This window comes from Caretta caretta, chromosome 6 (genome assembly GCF_965140235.1).
Source record: "Caretta caretta isolate rCarCar2 chromosome 6, rCarCar1.hap1, whole genome shotgun sequence".
NCBI lineage: Eukaryota > Metazoa > Chordata > Testudines > Cheloniidae > Caretta > Caretta caretta.
The window spans coordinates 82,966,606-82,986,287 of NC_134211.1; the positions used below are offsets into that span (position 1 = coordinate 82,966,606).

At 42.3% G+C, this 19,682-nt stretch overlaps 1 protein-coding gene and 1 long non-coding RNA gene across 3 annotated transcripts in view; one reads left to right on the top strand and one right to left on the bottom strand.

Annotated features, from left to right (window-relative positions):
- The window catches only part of AKAP6 (A-kinase anchoring protein 6), a 401,935-nt gene that overhangs the window by 304,944 nt on the left and 77,309 nt on the right, over window positions 1–19,682 (top strand). The window lies entirely within an intron of this gene.
- LOC142072555 (uncharacterized) overlaps window positions 1–19,682 on the bottom strand; it is a 38,150-nt gene that overhangs the window by 10,183 nt on the left and 8,285 nt on the right. The window contains exon 2 of the long non-coding RNA XR_012668994.1: window positions 14,914–15,014. This is a non-coding gene — a long non-coding RNA (uncharacterized LOC142072555). The remainder of the gene's footprint in view (window positions 1–14,913; window positions 15,015–19,682) is intronic.

The following is a 19,682-nucleotide window of genomic DNA, read 5'->3' on the forward strand; positions in this document are numbered from 1 at the left end:
ATACCAATAAGGATATTGTTCACTTGCAGTAGTTAATTGTATCACTGTTCAGTGCTCTTACATTATGTCCATAGGTATATGAAAAGATACATGACTTAATAAAAATAACCGGACCAGTTTTGTAACATGCTCTTAATATGTCATTATGCCAGAGAGCATGACTGAACTTCAGTAAGTGAAGCTTTTTAGAGACTAAGAATTTAGTATGACTCTTTCTACCCAAGGAAACTGAACTGTGTTTCACAATAGGTATCAAAAATGACTGCCCAACTGAAGCTGTCCTGAAAATAGTTGTCCCACTGTGATAGGAGGGTCAACTGAGTTCAATACCTGTTGTAGCAAAGCATCCTAGACACTTATAGCACTGTGCTGAACTTGGTTGACACTCTCCACACCAGCGTTTTCATTTTCAACACCACAGGAAAAATGATTGGGGAAAGCCGACTTTGACACCTAGTGTAAAAATAGTTCATTTTTTCAATGAAGACAAGGCCTATATTTTAACACTATTCTATGATTAAGGCTAAGATTTAGTCATGGGTATTTTTAGTAAAAGTAAAAGGGCAGGTCACGGACAGTAAACAAAAATTCACAGTCTATGACATGTCCATGACTTGTACTATATACACCTGACTAAATTTTGGGTGCTCTGGAGGGGGGATTCCGGGGGCGCTGCAGGTGCTCTGTGGCAGCTCGGGGGTGGGGATACGCAGCCTGGGGGAGCAGTGGCATGTGACCTGGGACTGCCACTTGTGCTCCGGGGAGGAAGGGAGTTGTGGCCCAAGACCACCGCTGCTGCTCCAGTGGGGAGGGTGCGCGGTGGCCCGAGACTGCCCTAGAAGCAGCTGCTGCGGCTGGCCCGGAGGCCATTCGAGCAGCTCAGGCAGCCTCCAAGCCAGTCACACCAGCCGCTGCAGAAGTCACGGGGGTCCCAGAAAGTCACGGAATCCGTCACTTCCATGACCTCCATGACAGACTTGCAGCCTTATCTATGATTAAAGTGCTCAGCATCTATGGCAAATTTTATATTTTAATTTATAAAGTAGCAGGAAGAATTATTACTGGCAAAAAGTCTTATTTAAAGTAGATAAATGTTAGGCCTTAATGTTCCAGTAATTACAACAGCAAAACATTGTGATTCTCTAGACACGGTAATCAAAATAAGGCTAAAGTATGGATGCAAAAGGAAGAATACTATATTCCTGTCTGCTTCCATTTTGAATGCATAAACATGTTTCTAGAAGCAGTAAAGCAGTGTAGGAATTCTTTTGGGGCCACCCCCCAGTTATTTCAAAAGAATCCCAGGTACATCTCATGAGAGTAAAAGAGTTTCTTCTCACATTCAACCCAGCATGCTTTTGAAAATGAATTCGAAAATGGACGAAGGCCATATTTATTGATCTTGTAGGCACATTTTATGCTTAAAGAAAATAATGTTAATAAGACGACCCTGATTTTCAGGTCCAGACAAAGTTCTCTTTGTACAAAACCTGAGGCGAGGGACAACAAAGTTGGTTTAGGCCACTTCCAAATTTCCTGTATTCTGGGGCTGTCCAGGAGCCAAACAATTTAGAGAAGCCTCAAGGCTGGTCTAAACTGCACTCAAATGCCCACAGCCCTTGGCGTCATTGATGCAGCTAAGAATAGCCAGTGTACACCAGCACTCCAGCCTCACTCCTGTGCTGGGAATCTTCAAGGGGGGGACAGTGGAGGGCCATTCCACTGGTGGTCTGATCCAGCCACTTAAATCGCCTCTATGCCCCTAAGCATGTACTGGAGATACATTATACTCTAAAGATTTATATACTATAATTATTTTTGCAAAGTCATGCAGAAGTTTATTCTAACAAATCCTCAGTCCATTCTATGAAGGCCTCCAATGTCTAATGTGTTGTGCACTCAAAAGAAGTTACTGTAGTTTCCTAATTTTTTAGACACTTTACACCAAATTTAGACTAGCTGTAAAAGAGTGCAAGTCCATGAAGTCAAGTTCATGAAGTTACTCCCACTTATACTAGGCCAGGGCTTTCTGTTTATCGTTAGATTTAAAATATGCACATTCCAGGATTTTAGGGAGATTTTCAGAAAGCAGGGTATGATTTAGTTGTTCAACTTTAAAAAAATCAGTGGAAGTCACCTAACAAAAATCCCCACAAAATGCTTAAAAATATTTACTCTCATGTGAAATTCACTCATAAAAATTCTAATAGAATAATGCCAATGCCTGAGAGATCAGCTCATTACAGTAAAGAAATTCCAGAGTCAAAGCTGATTTCTCCATCTTTCATTCAGGCCTCTGTTCAACCCTTGCATTGTAAAATCAAACATTTCTTTTGAGATCTCTTTATATAATAGAGCAAAGTAGGGTGAGTTAAGAGTAGAGTGGTAGTTTTAACGTTGAACTTTGGTTGGTTGGTTGGTTTGTTTGTTTGCTTGTTTGTTGGAGAGGATGGTTGGATAGAGAAAACATTTAGACATATTTTGAGCACAAAAAGGCCATATGGCCCAATATTCCTTACCTTCTTTGATGAATCTTGAACCCACCTTTCCTGCTTTTTCACCTTATGCTGTCTAATTCCCTCATTTTCCAGAAATAAATCTAGATATCCCAAACTCATTTGACTTACTACTTTAATTGCATTCCTCCTAGTATCTTGTTCCATATCCATAATATAATGTCAGGTTTCAGAGGAACAGCCGTGTTAGTCTGTATTCGCAAAAAGAAAAGGAGTACTTGTGGCACCTTAGAGACTAACCAATTTATTTGAGCATGAGCTTTCGTGAGCTACAGCTTAGTCTCTAAGGTGCCACAAGTACTCCTTTTCTTTTTGATAATATAATGTGTGAACTTCCTCTTTCTGAACTCCCTATTTACTCCTAGAATAATCTCCTGTTGTTGTTTTATGCCGTAGCCATCATATTCCTCAAACAGGTTTTGTGCAGTGCTTTATATTTAAAAAAGGATTTTAATAGTTTTTTTAAAGCAAACAAACAAACAAAATACCTCTTCATGAAGTTGTGCTCGATTAAGACAAATTCTTTGGACCTTAATTCACTCATGATGCCAGTACATTTAATACATGCCCATACAAATATGTTCAAAAATCCTTATTGCATGCCAAGTTTCAATTTAGAGCAAATGTGTATGGCCAAGTTATAATGGCCTGAAAAGTTCCTTAGACAGACCAGGAATTTGAGTTCCTTAGACAAACCAGGCATTTGTGTCTGACGTTACAGAAACAGCAGTTATTTTATGCCATAAAAAAATCACTACAGTGCTGTGTGCTAACTTCTCCGTCTGAACATTTCATTTCATTTACTACTAATTGTAGTAATAACTGTAGCAGGGCGCCTGGAAATCTGGGGCACATCAGTGTCAACTTCTGTGATGAGTGAGAGGCAGACACAGTTGGGGATTTTAAGGTTTTGTGCTGATATTTTACCCTTACAAAATCCACAGCTAGCTGCAGAATTCCCAAGATTCTGAACACATTCTATCATGTGTGTGTCCTAAGATTTGCAGCCAGCTAATATGTGAAAAACTCCTATTTCATTGCTTGCAATCTCAGATGGAAGTTTGCATATGACCTATTCACTGTCAATAACAAAATTTAGTCTAGTGATCATCGGTTATGTGTTTGACCATTTGGCTCTGTTTTCTTATGATGGTCTAAACCAGGGGTGGCCAACCTGTGGCTCCGGGGCCACATGCAGCTCTTCAGAAGTTAATATGCGGCTCCTTGTATAGGCACCAACTCCGGGGCTGGAGCTACAGACGCCAACTTTCCAATGTGCCCGGGGGGTGCTCACTGCTCAACCCCTGGTTCTGCCACAGGCCCTGCCCCCACTCCACCCCTTCCCACCCCCTCCCCTGAGCCTGCCATGCCCTCGTTCCCCCTCCTCCCCCGCCCCGCGCCAAGCCTCCTGAATGCCATGAAACAGCTGATCAGGAGGAACAGGGAGGGATGGGGAGGCACTGGACAGCGGGGCTGCTGGTGGGGGGAAGATGCTGGGAGTGGGCAGGGGTGAGCTAATGGGGGGCTGCTGACTTATTACTGTGACTCTTTGGCAATGTACATTGGTAAATTCTGGCTCCTTCTCAGGCTCAGGTTGGCCACCCCTGGTCTAAACCAATTCTTCTGGGATACTGTTCCAAAGGAAAACCACATGCTTCTTCATGTCTACCATCTAAGACACTGCAAAGTACAGTACTTTCACTTCTCTCTGTCTCATTTATGTATAGCCAACATCAGGCTAACTTCTAAGCACTTACCAATTAAATTAAACATTTACAGCAAGGTCTTTCGTGGATTTCCTGGAGTCTTCTGCTCTTCTCCTTCCTCTTGTTATGGGAATCTCTGCTTGGGGTTATATATCTATTTTACCACTGATGCTGCCTGATCATCCAGGCTTAGTGACAAAAAAAGCGTATTCCAAAAGCTACACTCAAATTTGATAAATGGGGAATAGTATATTTGATGGAAGGAGAATAGTCTTCCAGTAATTCTTTGAAGCTTTTCTCCTTCTGACCAGCATTACTTCAGCCTTGCGTGGATCATGTTTGATCCAACTTTTGTTTATCTAGGTAATGATGTCTTGTGCGCATTGCAACATCCTTGTGATGGTGTTGGTAGCACCTATTGAAAATGTGATACGCAGCTAGGTCTCATCAACACTTATATGCAGCAAAGTCCATGATACCAGTTAATCTCATGTAAATATTCAAAAAGGAGGTGAGGTAAGGACAGATCCTAGACCGAATGGCAATGAGGGCTTTTGGGGAAGAGGAGCAGATGCACAGGAATGATAGGTACCATTACAGTGTTCTAGCTATGTCATGAAGGCAGACCTGCAGCACATCGTGACCAACTATGTGGAAAGCAGGATAGATTGAGTTGTGTGAGCATTGACACATACAGACTCTCCACTGCCATGAGAGGGTCTTCTTTGAGTGCTACTAGGGCTATATTTATGCTGTGTCCCACTTTGAAGCCCTTCTGTGAAGCATCCAGAATACTGACTTCAATCTCATATTGTTAAAGCTTGATAGTAATTACTTTCTCAATGATACTAAACTGGGAGGAGTGGTAGATACGCTGGAGGGGAGGGATAGGATACAGAAGGACCTAGACAAATTGGAGGATTGGGCCAAAAGAAATCTGATGAGGTTCAATAAGGATAAGTGCAGGGTCCTGCACTTAGGACGGAAGAACCCAATGCACAGCTACAGACTAGGGACCGAATGGCTAGGCAGCAGTTCTGCGGAAAAGGACCTAGGGGTGACAGTGGACAAGAAGCTGGATATGAGTCAGCAGTGTGCCCTTGTTGCCAAGAAGGCCAATGGCATTTTGGGATGTATAAGTAGGGGCATAGCGAGCAGATCGAGGGACGTGATCGTTCCCCTCTATTCGACATTGGTGAGGCCTCATCTGGAGTACTGTGTCCAGTTTTGGGCCCCACACTTCAAGAAGGATGTGGATAAATTGGAGAGAGTCCAGCGAAGGGCAACAAAAATGATTAGGGGGCTGGAACACATGAGTTATGAGGAGAGGCTGAGGGAGCTGGGATTGTTTAGCCTGCAGAAGAGAAGAATGAGGGGGGATTTGATAGCTGCTTTCAACTACCTGAAAGGGGGTTCCAAAGAGGATGGCTCTAGACTGTTCTCAATGGTAGCAGATGACAGAACGAGGAGTAATGGTCTCAAGCTGCAGTGGGGGAGGTTTAGATTGGATATTAGGAAAAACTTTTTCACTAAGAGGGTGGTGAAACACTGGAATGCGTTACCTAGGGAGGTGGTAGAATCTCCTTCCTTAGAGGTTTTTAAGGTCAGGCTTGACAAAGCCCTGGCTGGGATGATTTAACTGGGAATTGGTCCTGCTTTGAGCAGGGGGTTGGACTAGATGACCTTCTGGGGTCCCTTCCAACCCTTATATTCTATGATTCTATGATTCTATGATTTTGCTTAGAAATGGGAGGCTGAACGTGGAGCAATAGTTGAAGAGGTTTTCTGCATCAAGTATTTGCTTCCTGATGATCATGCAAATATTTCCATTTTTCAGGGAGGCTGGAGGCTCATTTCTCTGAAGGAGGCATTGATAATTCCTGTGAGCAGTAGACTCTATTGTTCTTTACAGGCCTTTCCCCTTCAGGAGTGGCATGGATCTGTTTTTCAGGTGGTGGCTCGACTATTTCTCAGGGCTTCTAGATCTTTGTAGTGTGTGATATGGCTGATTTTCAGCGATGATTCTGAGGTGGGTAGGGCCATCTAGCCAATACAGGGTTCTACCTCCATAAGATCATCTTTGTGTTCAATTTTTTCCCACAAACTTAAGAAATTAAAAATCAGAGTTCATTGTTTTCTCCAAGGAGTGAATCATCAACTGCCTCAGATCGAGTGAAATAGCCAGTTTAGTTTTGTTCTCAAAGTAAATTGCATAGGTAAAGCAGTTTTGCCCTTTTTGTCTTCTTTGTGTTGTATAAGGAAACACAAAAAGGGTTTTCTTTCCCCTTCAAAAAATTAAAAGCACTTTTTCAAATGTTAGACATTGATTCCCCTGTACTTTCTGAAGATCCTCTGGAGGACTGAGGAACTCTAGTTATTAGGAGACCACAAGAGATGGGGGACTGAAACATGAGTTACTGAGCTTGGAAGACGTTAAAACTCTTTGCTTTGCAGTCTGTTTGTTTCTTAATGCTTAACTCAAGATCCCAGTAAAAAAAGAAAAGAAACGCTTTCTTTGGGAAACTTGTACAATTCTCATCCCTTCACAAAAGACAGCTTCCACTTTGGAAAAAGAAAAGGAGTACTTGTGGCACCTTAGAGACTAACCAATTTATTTGAGCATGAGCTTTCGTGAGCTACAGCTCACTTCATCAGATGCATACCGTGGAAACTGCAGCAGACTTTATATACACACAGAGAATATGAAACAATACCTCCTCCCACCCCACTGTCCTGCTGGTAATAGCTTATCTAAAGTGATCAACAGGTGGGCCATTTCCAGCACAAATCCAGGTTTTCTCACCCTCCACCCCCCCACACAAATTCACTCTCCTGCTGGTGCTAGCCCATCCAAAGTGACAACTCTTTACATAATCAAGTCGGGCTATTTCCTGCATAGATCCAGGTTTTCTCACATCCCCCCCACCCCCATACACACACAAACTCACTCTCCTGCTGGTAATAGCTCATCTAAACTGACCACTCTCCAAGTTTAAATCCAAGTTAAACCAGAACATCTGAGGGGGAGGGGGGTAGGAAAAAACAAGAGGAAACAGGCTACCTTGCATAATGACTTAGCCACTCCCAGTCTCTATTTAAGCCTAAATTAATAGTATCCAATTTGCAAATGAATTCCAATTCAGCAGTTTCTCGCTGGAGTCTGGATTTGAAGTTTTTTTGTTTTAAGATAGCGACCTTCATGTCTGTGATTGCGTGACCAGAGAGATTGAAGTGTTCTCCGACTGGTTTATGAATGTTATAATTCTTGACATCTGATTTGTGTCCATTTATTCTTTTACGTAGAGACTGTCCAGTTTGACCAATGTATATGGCAGAGGGGCATTGCTGGCACATGATGGCATATATCACATTGGTGGATGTGCAGGTGAACGAGCCTCTGATAGTGTGGCTGATGTTATTAGGCCCTGTGATGGTGTCCCCTGAATAGATATGTGGGCACAATTGGCAACGGGCTTTGTTGCAAGGATAAGTTCCTGGGTTAGTGGTTCTGTTGTGTGGTATGTGGTTGTTGGTGAGTATTTGCTTCAGGTTGCGGGGCTGTCTGTAGGCAAGGACTGGCCTGTCTCCCAAGACTTGTGAGAGTGTTGGGTCATCCTTTAGGATAGGTTGTAGATCCTTAATAATGCGTTGGAGGGGTTTTAGTTGGGGGCTGAAGGTGACGGCTAGTGGCGTTCTGTTATTTTCTTTGTTAGGCCTGTCCTGTAGTAGGTAACTTCTGGGAACATCCCCGATAATGTCATCTTCCTTTCCAAATGCAAACAGAAGGACATCGTACCAAAAGGACTGAAGGTCAAAAATCCATTACAATCTACATACCACACAGACTATGCTGACAGCTTGTGCCTCACGCTCTCAAAGAAACTGCGGAATCACCTGATCAAGATCCTCTACAGCAAACAGGGAAAGATTAAGAATGAGCTCTCAAAAATGGATACTCTCATAAAGAACCAACCTTCCACACAAACTTCCTCGTGGCTGGATTTTACTAAAACTAGACAAGCAATTTACAACGCACACTTTGCTTCTCTACAAAAGAAAAAGGACACTAAACTTTCTAAACTACTACATGCTACAAGGGGCCACAGCAATGGTTCCCTCACCCCACCTAGCAATATTGTTAACCTATCCAACTATACTCTCAGCCCAGCAGAAGCAGCTGTTCTATCTCGGGGCCTCTCCTTCTGCCCCTCCACCCCCACGAACATGATACAGTTCTGTGGTGACCTAGAATCCTATTTTCGACGTCTCCGACTCAAGGAATATTTCCAAAATACCTCTGAACAACATACTAATCCACAGAGGTCTCCCTGCCAACACTACAGAAAGAGGGATTCTAGATGGACTCCTCCTGAAGGTCGAAACAGCAGACTGGACTTCTACATAGAGTGCTTCCGCCGACGTGCACGGGCTGAAATTGTGGAAAAGCAGCATCACTTGCCCCATAACCTCAGCCATGCGGAACGCAATGCCATCCACAGCCTCAGAAACAACTCTGACATCATAATCAAAAAGGCTGACAAAGGAGGTGCTGTTGTCATCATGAATAGGTCAGAATATGAACAAGAGGCTGCTCGGCAGCTCTCCAACACGAGTTTCTACAAGCCATTACCCTATGATCCCACTGAGAGTTACCAAAAGCAACTACAGCATTTGCTCAAGAAACTTCCTGAAAAAGCACAAGATCAAATCCGCACAGACACACCCCTGGAACCCCGACCTGGGATATTCTATCTACTACCCAAGATCCATAAACCTGGAAATCCTGGGCGCCCCATCATCTCAGGCATTGGCACCCTGACAGCAGGATTGTCTAGCTATGTAGACTCCCTCCTCAGGCCCTATGCTACCAGCACTCCCAGCTACCTTCGAGACACCACTGACTTCCTGAGGAAACTTCAATCCATCGGTAATCTTCCTGATAACACCATCCTGGCTACTATGGATGTAGAAGCCCTCTACACCAACATTCCACACAAAGATGGACTACAAGCCGTCAAGAACACTATCCCCGATAATGTCACGGCTAACCTGGTGGCTGAACTTTGTGACTTTGTCCTTACCCATAACTATTTCACATTTGGGGACAATGTATACCTTCAGATCAGCGGCACTGCTATGGGTACCCGCATGGCCCCACAGTATGCCAACATTTTTATGGCTGATTTAGAACAACGCTTCCTCAGCTCTCGTCCCCTAAAGCCTCTACTCTACTTGCGCTATATTGATGACATCTTCATCATCTGGACCCATGGAAAAGAAACCCTTGAGGAATTCCACCATGATTTCAACAATTTCCATCCCACCACCAACCTCAGCCTGGTCCAGTCCACACAAGAGATCCACTTCCTGGACACTACAGTGCTAATAAACAATGGCCACATAAACACCACCCTATACCGGAAACCTACTGACCGCTATTCCTACCTGCATGCCTCCAGCTTTCACCCTGACCACACCACACGATCCATCGTCTACAGCCAACCTCTGCGATACAACCGCATTTGCTCCAACCCCTCAGACAGAGACAAACACCTACAAGATCTCTGTCAAGCTTTCTTACAACTACAATACCCACCTGCAGAAGTAAAGAAACAGATTGATAGAGCCAGAAGAGTTCCCAGAAGTTACCTACTACAGGACAGGCCTAACAAAGAAAATAACAGAACGCCACTAGCCGTCACCTTCAGCCCCCAACTAAAACCCCTCCAACGCATTATTAAGGATCTACAACCTATCCTAAAGGATGACCCAACACTCTCACAAGTCTTGGGAGACAGGCCAGTCCTTGCCTACAGACAGCCCCGCAACCTGAAGCAAATACTCACCAACAACCACATACCACACAACAGAACCACTAACCCAGGAACTTATCCTTGCAACAAAGCCCGTTGCCAATTGTGCCCACATATCTATTCAGGGGACACCATCACAGGGCCTAATAACATCAGCCACACTATCAGAGGCTCGTTCACCTGCACATCCACCAATGTGATATATGCCATCATGTGCCAGCAATGCCCCTCTGCCATATACATTGGTCAAACTGGACAGTCTCTACGTAAAAGAATAAATGGACACAAATCAGATGTCAAGAATTATAACATTCATAAACCAGTCGGAGAACACTTCAATCTCTCTGGTCACGCAATCACAGACATGAAGGTCGCTATCTTAAAACAAAAAAACTTCAAATCCAGACTCCAGCGAGAAACTGCTGAATTGGAATTCATTTGCAAATTGGATACTATTAATTTAGGCTTAAATAGAGACTGGGAGTGGCTAAGTCATTATGCAAGGTAGCCTGTTTCCTCTTGTTTTTTCCTACCCCCCTCCCCCTCAGATGTTCTGGTTTAACTTGGATTTAAACTTGGAGAGTGGTCAGTTTAGATGAGCTATTACCAGCAGGAGAGTGAGTTTGTGTGTGTATGGGGGTGGGGGGGATGTGAGAAAACCTGGATCTATGCAGGAAATAGCCCGACTTGATTATGTAAAGAGTTGTCACTTTGGATGGGCTAGCACCAGCAGGAGAGTGAATTTGTGTGGGGGGGTGGAGGGTGAGAAAACCTGGATTTGTGCTGGAAATGGCCCACCTGTTGATCACTTTAGATAAGCTATTACCAGCAGGACAGTGGGGTGGGAGGAGGTATTGTTTCATATTCTCTGTGTGTATATAAAGTCTGCTGCAGTTTCCACGGTATGCATCTGATGAAGTGAGCTGTAGCTCACGAAAGCTCATGCTCAAATAAATTGGTTAGTCTCTAAGGTGCCACAAGTACTCCTTTTCTTTTTGCGAATACAGACTAACACGGCTGTTCCTCTGAAACCTTCCACTTTGGGAATCTCCATCTGATTTATTTTTAAATGAAAAGATCAAAGTGCATGCTTATTGAAAGAATATTGGGAACAGAGATGGAAGAGGGTGAAAAGACTATTTGTAATGTTTTTTTAAAGTGTAACAAAGAAGCAGTCTCTTTTTTCCCGTCTGTTTTTCCTTCCCTAGCTCTTCTTTCCTAGCTCTTCTTTCCTTCCTAATTTTTTCCCTTCTGTCCACCCCTTCTCTTCTTCAACAATCAGAAGTTAGATGCTATGATGATTGTACTGTATCAGCACCTCTACTCTCTTACATGACCAGTTTTCTTCGTACATAGAGATTAAAAATCTTTGACCACTAAACATGTGAATATGTATGAATATGTATATATGATTAAATTTGAATTAATATGCATATCTGATTCAGTTTGAATGTACATCGTAGAAACAGTTTTGTAAAGATGGCCAAACAGCTGTTCCTCAACATTCAGAAAATTATATGATAAAATGAAAATATAATAATATATTGTAACAAACCCGTCATCACAGACTGAGGATTGAAGTTTAAGTTTTGGGACCTAGAGGGCTCAATTTCACTTTAGTGAATCAGAGACAGAACAGCAGATTATGGTGCAAGCGATGGCTTTCTGCTTGAGCTGGCTAGGCTGCCTCACTAGGGAAGTGAAAGAATCATTCAGGTGTTTGAAGGGATCTGTCTAGGAGCCATGAAGCTTAGGTATATATTGGGCCTACTTAACCTTAATTCTCCCATCCATCCATAGATGAAGTTAGCTCACCTACAAATCAGTATTCCTGGTTCCATAATAGAATCCGTACGCATAATGTGTAGCAACCCACATGGAACTTGGAGGGAGGAGCACAGGTAGCATGAAGGAAGAGTTTGGAAGAGGTACCGGAAAGGCAGTCTCTGTGTTCATGGCTTGAATGCTAGCATCATCATCACTGTAAATAGTTCTCTTAATAAAGAGCCAGTTTAGTTTTACAAATATGAGGTCCTCCCATGTTATTACCCAACATGTGGTATGTGACGGCCACTATGACTTTAGCAGATGCAAACACTCTCAATATACATGTACTGTAGAAGAAGAATGCCAGCCATTCTACTCCCATATTTGCAGCTAGGCTATATGATCAACAACCAATTCAATTCCAGCTGAATTGTGGAGCCAGCTGCAATGTAATCCCAGCAACACTGATAAGCAGCAATATTAGACTGGAGACATGTGACCAAGTACTGATGATGTATAATAAAACCATTCTGAGGCCAATGGGCAAATGCAGGCTGCCAATAAGAAACCACAAAATGACCTTCTATCACTTGGCATTTATAGTAGTTGACACACAAGAGTACCACCCACTTTGTGGACAGCAAGGCAATGATCATAGGACAGCACCAGAATATCCCCAGTGTGAGAGAGGAAGAGAACAGGCCCCATGGGCCCTGTCCAGCATTCTAACGGGGCTTTACTCTTATTGAAACTAGCACGGAGTAGATCAGCAGCCTAGTAGTGGTGAGAAATTTTTGGGTAAACTAAGGATATGCATTGACCCAAAACCACTTAACACAGCAGTGAAAAGACTACCCATTACCAACAATTGAGAACATACTACTTGATTTATCTAGGGCAAAAAAAAGTGTTCATGGTTTTTGATGTCAAGAATGGGTTCTGGCATATTGAGCTAGATGAGCCATCCAATCACCTAACAACCTTTGCCACGCCTTTTGGCAGGTACTGCTGCGAATGAAAGTTTATGTGCATCGGTGTGGCCTCAGAGGTGGTCCAGTGTAAACTGAACCCAACACTAGAGGGACTCCCACACGTCAAGATTGTACATGATGACATTCTTTTTGGAGGAGAAGACGCAGTCAAGGAACTCCTAGTCAGATGCCAACAGCAGAATATTCGGCAGAATGTAGACAAGCTGACGCTGAGGAGAACTAAGGTCTCCTATATTGAACATCTGTTGACTTCTGAGGACTTCTGACCAGACTCTGAGAAACTGAGAGCCATTAAGGAAATGCTCGAACCAAAGGATGTGAAGGGAGTCTAGAAATTTATAGGAATGACCAAGCATCTTTCCAGATACTGTGCACACCTGTCAGAAGCCTGTGAACCCTTGAGATAGCTGACACACAATGAGGCAGTGTTGGAATTGTAAGACAGCCCAGGATAGGTATTTGAAAGAGTAAAGATAATAATAAGCCAGGCACTGGTCCTAAAGTATTACAACCATCTGGAGCAGTGAGAGCCACAGAATGGGTGCCTCAGAAGGAGCCTAGGAGCAGGCCTGATGCAAAGCCAGAAACCCATAGCATTTGTTTATAGTCCTCACAAATGCAGGAAGGGGATACCCTCAGATAGAAATGGAGCTACTGGCTGTGCCCTTTGGATTAGAATGATTCCATCCTTTCACCTTTGGACACAAGGTGGATGTGCAGGCTGATCACAAGCTATTAGAAAACATCATGAAGAAGCCAGTGCCGAGTTCACCCAAGCGACTGCAACACATATTGTGGAGATTGAAGCACTATGAAGTGAGGATAAGTTACTGCCAGGGTAGTAACTCTGATAGCGGATACACTGAGCAGGGCTTCCCTTCCGGAGTACAACTCAGAGGGTTCTGTGGAACAGGAAATAGTCTATGAACATACTACAATGTCTTTGCATCTCTGCTGGGAGGCCCAGGCAATCCAACAAAGAACTGAACAGGTTGGGATGCTACATGCATTAAAACTATTCATACTCCAGCACTGACCAGGTCTCAAGGAGCAAGTGCCACAGCAAGTCAGCAAATGCTAGCACAAGAGACACAACAACAAAGATTATTAAAAGGAAAAATGTAACAACCTGCATGGAACTTGGAGGGAAGCACATAGACTGAAGGAGTTTGGAGGATGCTGCAGGAATCCAGTCTGTGTGCACATAACTGGAATACCAGCTGCAGTTGCAGCACCTCTGTAAATAGTTCTCTGAACAAAGAGCCCATTTAGTTTTAGAAATATGCTGTCCTCTCATGTTGTTATCCAGCATGAAACATGATGCATCCCAAAACAGGGGTGTGTGTTCTGATGAGGAGATACAGACACAAGTATTAAAATAGATCTTCCTGCACTAGCATCCTAGGTTATTATGAAGAGTCAAATGGATTTCTATAGATCCAGACAATTTTGACCAAAATTTGAACCAAACCAGAACTTTTTTGATGGTTTGGACGTGTTGTGACTAACTTCTTTCCCTCCCTTTTGTCATGCCTCCAGATGTCATTATTTCGGTCATAGTTGGAAGCTGAAATGCTGAAGTACCATCAAAAAAGTTGTGTTTACAATACTTCTGGTCCAAGAAGAACCAAAAATCTCAGTATCAAGCCTATTCTAAGGAGATTTCTGGACCAGTTTTACAGACAAAAGAGGTTCGGCTTGATAAGGTACCTAAACCTTTGGGTGCTGATTTTGACCAAAGCAAACCTCCAAACTTTTTGAAGTTTTCTCATCGGACTGGTGGTCCGATCTTTAACAATAGTACATTTCCACTGAGGTAGGGGGTTTTGCATTTGGTTTATTCTGAGAGATTTTTGTTTTCTGGGCCAAATCCTGCTGTCCAAAGCATGGGCGCACCAGTGGGTAAGAGGACACAGAACATCTTCTTCATAGTTTACACATGCAGCAGCAGCAGAACAGGGTTTTCCACTTATTACTCAAGAGTGCTGGGCACCCAGGCCAGGATTTCCTAACCACTGGGTTACCATGGCCCCCATGCAATCTCGTCATTAGTAGGTGTGGTCAGTCACCATCAAATACTCTGCACCTGGAGCATGTGATAGCTGGTGTGGATACTTACTCCTTTTAAAAGAGATGCAAAATATGTCTCAGTACATCTCCCACCTCTCTGGCCTCCATAAGCGTTCCTGCATGAAATGGCCAGCTCACTCCTCTGCTTCTCTGTAACAGTAAGGGCAGCACTTTGATTAATGTGTGTGTCAAACAAAAACATTTTCCATCACAAATTCAAATTTTGCTGCTTCTTTTCTGAAACTTTTTAATATCTTAGATAACTCTTAATGGTGCCAGGAACTACAAAATTCAATTATTGGTATCAGTGCTGTTAAATTAGACATATGTCTTTAAAAACAAACACAAAATAGACTAAAAAAAAGCAATTTAGTTGTTTTTAAATAATTGTATTCTCTCTTAGGTATTTAAGATGTGCCCAACACTAACTTCCTACATATTCCTAATTCAGTATGTATTTAGGGCTCAGTAGTGCTATTAATATGTGGGGACTCATCAACTTTTTCAAGAATGGCAGCATGAGTCTGCGAGGGCAGAACTCAGTCCAATATCTAGAGCCATCTTTAAAAGAAGGCAGTTTCCTAGGGCAGAAAACATAATAGGGTTCAACGTCAAACCTGTGCGGAATGATGCTCTATATTATTTAAAAGTTCTCCTCCCTCTCCCAATAGAACACCTTTCTTTCTTGCTGTGTTGATTCTGTACTTGGGACAAAATATGCAATAAAAAACTCTCTCCAAAGTTCACCACATCCTATCCAAAACTACCCAGAACATTTTGTTTAATTATCTTTATTTAAATTGGGTCCTGCTCGCAGGGATTCCAGCATGTGATTGCATTGAGCTGGGAAGCAGCAAACTGTGGGCTTTTCCAGAAGACGACTCACCCCGTACTAGCAGCTGAGGCCATACGTGATTTAGATGGGGAATTAAAAGTTTTGATAGGAAAGGAACTGAATGGAGGGATATGGAATGAGCTCAAAGCTAGGGAGAAAACTGGTGGGTGGGGGGAGACGGAATTTTTTTAAATTGTAAATTCATTTTAAAAAAAATAGAAAAGAGAATAGGATGGAAAGAATTAAAATAAACCCAAGAGCAGACAATATAATAAACAAATATTACAGAAGTCATGAGAGAATACTGCAGTAGCTCCTCAGTGTAAGAATGTCTTCAGGATATAGAACACAATGTTTTCCCAAGGGAAAAACTCCTAGAAACACAAATGATGAGCTGAGGTGGTTTGAAGGCTCTTTGTGCTCTTGGATTCAACCAGTGACTGGACTGGTCCTCAGGGTAATACACAGAAGTCTCCAGGTTATTCTGTTGTCAGCCAGTTACCCCAGGGTCTTTCCCAGCATCATGGATCATCATTGTAAAGGATGGTCCCAGCCATCCCTTCTTTACTCTGTCCACATTCCCTCTGGCCAGTAGTGTAAGAGCTGCTCTGGTGGCCTTACAACACTAGAAGATTCCCCTAAGCCTGAGGAATCCTCTAGTGGATTTACAATAGCTTTGTGTTGGTGGACTGAGACAAGGTGGCCTCAGTACAGCCAAGAATCTGGGCTATATTTGTTTTACCACATCCCAAAAGTCTGCTAAGCTTGGTATTGTGCCTCAAGCAGTGGCCAATACTTGACACTCTGAGGTAGGCGAACGACAGGGTTCTACTTTATTGTCTTTGGGTTTTTGTTCCTTTACTGAATCTGTTTTCCACAAATGTCTGCTTTTCTCTCCTTTAAATGTATAATTTATTCATTTGGCCACCAGGTGGCCCACCATACTGTATTGTGCATTGTACATTCTGGCTCAGGTCTTGAGAAGTGCACATAACAGTATTTATTAAAACTTCTTTTGTTATATGGCATTGTATTGTGGATATGACAGTGTGGAATTTGTTAACTCTGCATTTTATGTTCTACTGATCAAATGTAAATGTATTCACAGTAATGGGACTTTTCAGCGTTTACTGTGAATGGTTGCAAAATTAAAAACATATGTAATGTCCTTAAGTTTTTTTGCATGGCTTAAATATTCAAACCTTTTTCTTAAGTGCTTAATGGATTTACCAAAGGACAGTTAACTTCTAACACTGCTATTTCTTCAACACATTATTAAAGAGGCAAAGAATAAAATCAATATAATGGCAATTCGTCAAATGTCAGTATCTAATGTCAATCACCAATGAACTGGAAGAATTATATTTAATAGGGTTAACGTAGTGCTAGTGTAGACTGTCAATGTATAAAGGCACTCTGAGCCATTCTGAAATATGTATTCATTGCTTCAATTTATTTAAACTTAAGTTATAGAGCAATGTACTATAACAGTTAGTGGAAGAATCTAAAATATTTAAAATATAAATTGGAGCTTTGACCAAAACATTCTAATAAATTCAAAAATACGAAGAACTCTGTTGTTTTCCTTTAGTATAATTAATAAGTGTAAAATGGTTGACCTAGAAAGGAAACTTAATGGTGGTTAAAAAAAGCAACTTTACTCAGACATCAGCACAGTGCAATAACTATTCAGGAAGGATGTATCATCTTAATAATAGGAGTTGCTTATTTTTCCTGATGTTTTTAACAAAATGTCCATTTTGAAAGTTGTGAGTAATCAATTAAAGGAATGATGGGGTCCACTTTCTCCTTTCCTCCCCCCACCTACATTGTCCCTTAAAGCGTTCTTTTCCCTTCTTCATATAGAATAACTGAGTACCCAGCATAGAGTAAAAGAAAAACATCACTGGGTAGAAATATCCATTGAAAGTTGATTGATTGTTGAAATCAGACAACTTGCTTCCAATCTACAGCTTGTTGTACAGTACTGATATCTTACAGGTTCGTGTTTGAGCTGTCACACTAGCAGTGATGACATGTATGGCTATAGGCTTTAGCTGTCCATAAAAGCAGGACCAAAACGGTCTTCAAGGGATTCCAGTAAAGGACAAGTTCATATTTATATTCTAAGTCTTTCCTAGCAAATTCAATTACAAGTAATCACTGTAATTCCATATTCCCTTCTGAGCCTTCTTCCCTAGAGATCTGTAGGGTTGAAGGAGATTCAAACTTCCCTGAACTCGCTTCAGAATATTTGACTGCAAGCCTTTCTGTCTTGACTTTTCCTATCAAAAGATTGTTTTCAAAAGCATTTTGGCACCTTCATGCATTTCTGACCTTCTTAAAGATAAAAACACCTCCTCCAAATTTTAATATAGACCTTTTTCCATTTCTTTATGTAGATTTCAAAAATTAAAATGCAAACCAGTCAGAGTATGGAATTATCATTCATCACCTGCAAATAGGAAGGTGTAGATACAAAACTGTGTGGCTAACATGGACACAGCTGACATGTGGCAGAGGGACTGGAAACATTAGGGGCCCAGAGTTACTTGTCTGCCAACCTCACTTTGTGACAAACATTGAAAGTTCACAAAGTGAACCTTAAGTGGCCAGAGATCTGCACTGGGGAATTGCCTTTGTACAGGGGGAATCTTTACCACTGCCACCAAGCTGCACTACCTCCTCCCAGCAGAACGGAAGGTAGGGAAAATGCCAGAAGTAGGGTGGAGGGGCATGGCAGGGAAAGACAAGGAAATGGGGTGGTGGAACAAAGCTCTGCTGTGCCTAATTCTCCACAGGTGTAAGTTAAAGCTGCCCTCGTGCATCTTCAGTTTATGCTACAGGTGGTGGCTGAGAATCAGGGAACTGTGACTGGTACCCCATCAGCTCCGCTCACCACTGCCCCAAGCTCTGTTTAGGTGCATTAGAGAATCAAGCTGCAGAGCTGTGCAAAATGTGGACATTTGAGGATCATAGGCTTTTGTGTGACCATTTTGGTTCACATTAGTTGACAAGCCCAGACACTCAAAACAAAACTCATCTGAGACCACCAAATGTTTGGTGTCATGTCAGATTCTTGCAATAATACCATGTTCTGTGGGGTTTCCATACACAACAGTTTAAGCCATAGGCAAAAGTACAACAACATAAAACAGCTGGAAACTGAAGCTAGACAAATTCAAACTGGAATAAGGCATACATTTTTAACTTGAGGGTAGGTACCAAAATCAGAACTTTTTCTCTTTTTCTTCTCCTTTGTTTTGCCCATTCTACATGATCGGCATTTCTACCTAATTTTGTTTGTGTCTTAAGCTTTGCCTAACTTGCCTACCTTAAGGAGCTGTTACCACTTTATTATAGAATCAGTCATAGAATCATAGGACTGGAAGGGACCTCGAGAGGTCATCTAGTCCATGAGAGACCCTAGTAAGAAGTGGATTCTGAATCTCAATTTCTAAGACACAGAAGGTTACAAGAATTGTGCAATTTATTGTGGATAGCATATTTTATAGATACAATGGCCACACTACTACCACTCCTTAACTAATGTTCGGTATTGCAAATAAGATAGTACTGGTTAGTCTTCTAAAAACTGAACACGTCATGGAAGTCACATTTCCTACAGCATGAGTTCCCCTTGAGTAAAAAACTGCTTATGTCCCAGATTTTTAAAGGTTTTAAGTGTTGCTGCATTTGGTATTGCAATGCCTAACTGCTCTAGGAGCCTACATCTCATTTCCAAAGTGATTTAGGCACTTATATGCCTAAATCCCTTTGGCTTTCAATGGGAATTACTTTTGAAAATGAAATTTAGGCTCCTAAAGCATTTAGACCAGCAGTTCTCAAACTGTGGGTTGGGAATCCCAAAATGGGTGGTGACCTTGTTTTAACAGGGTCACTAGGGCTGGCATTAGACTTGCTGGGACTGAAGCCAAATTCTGAGCCTCACCACCCAGGGCTGAAGCCCTCAAGCTTTGGTG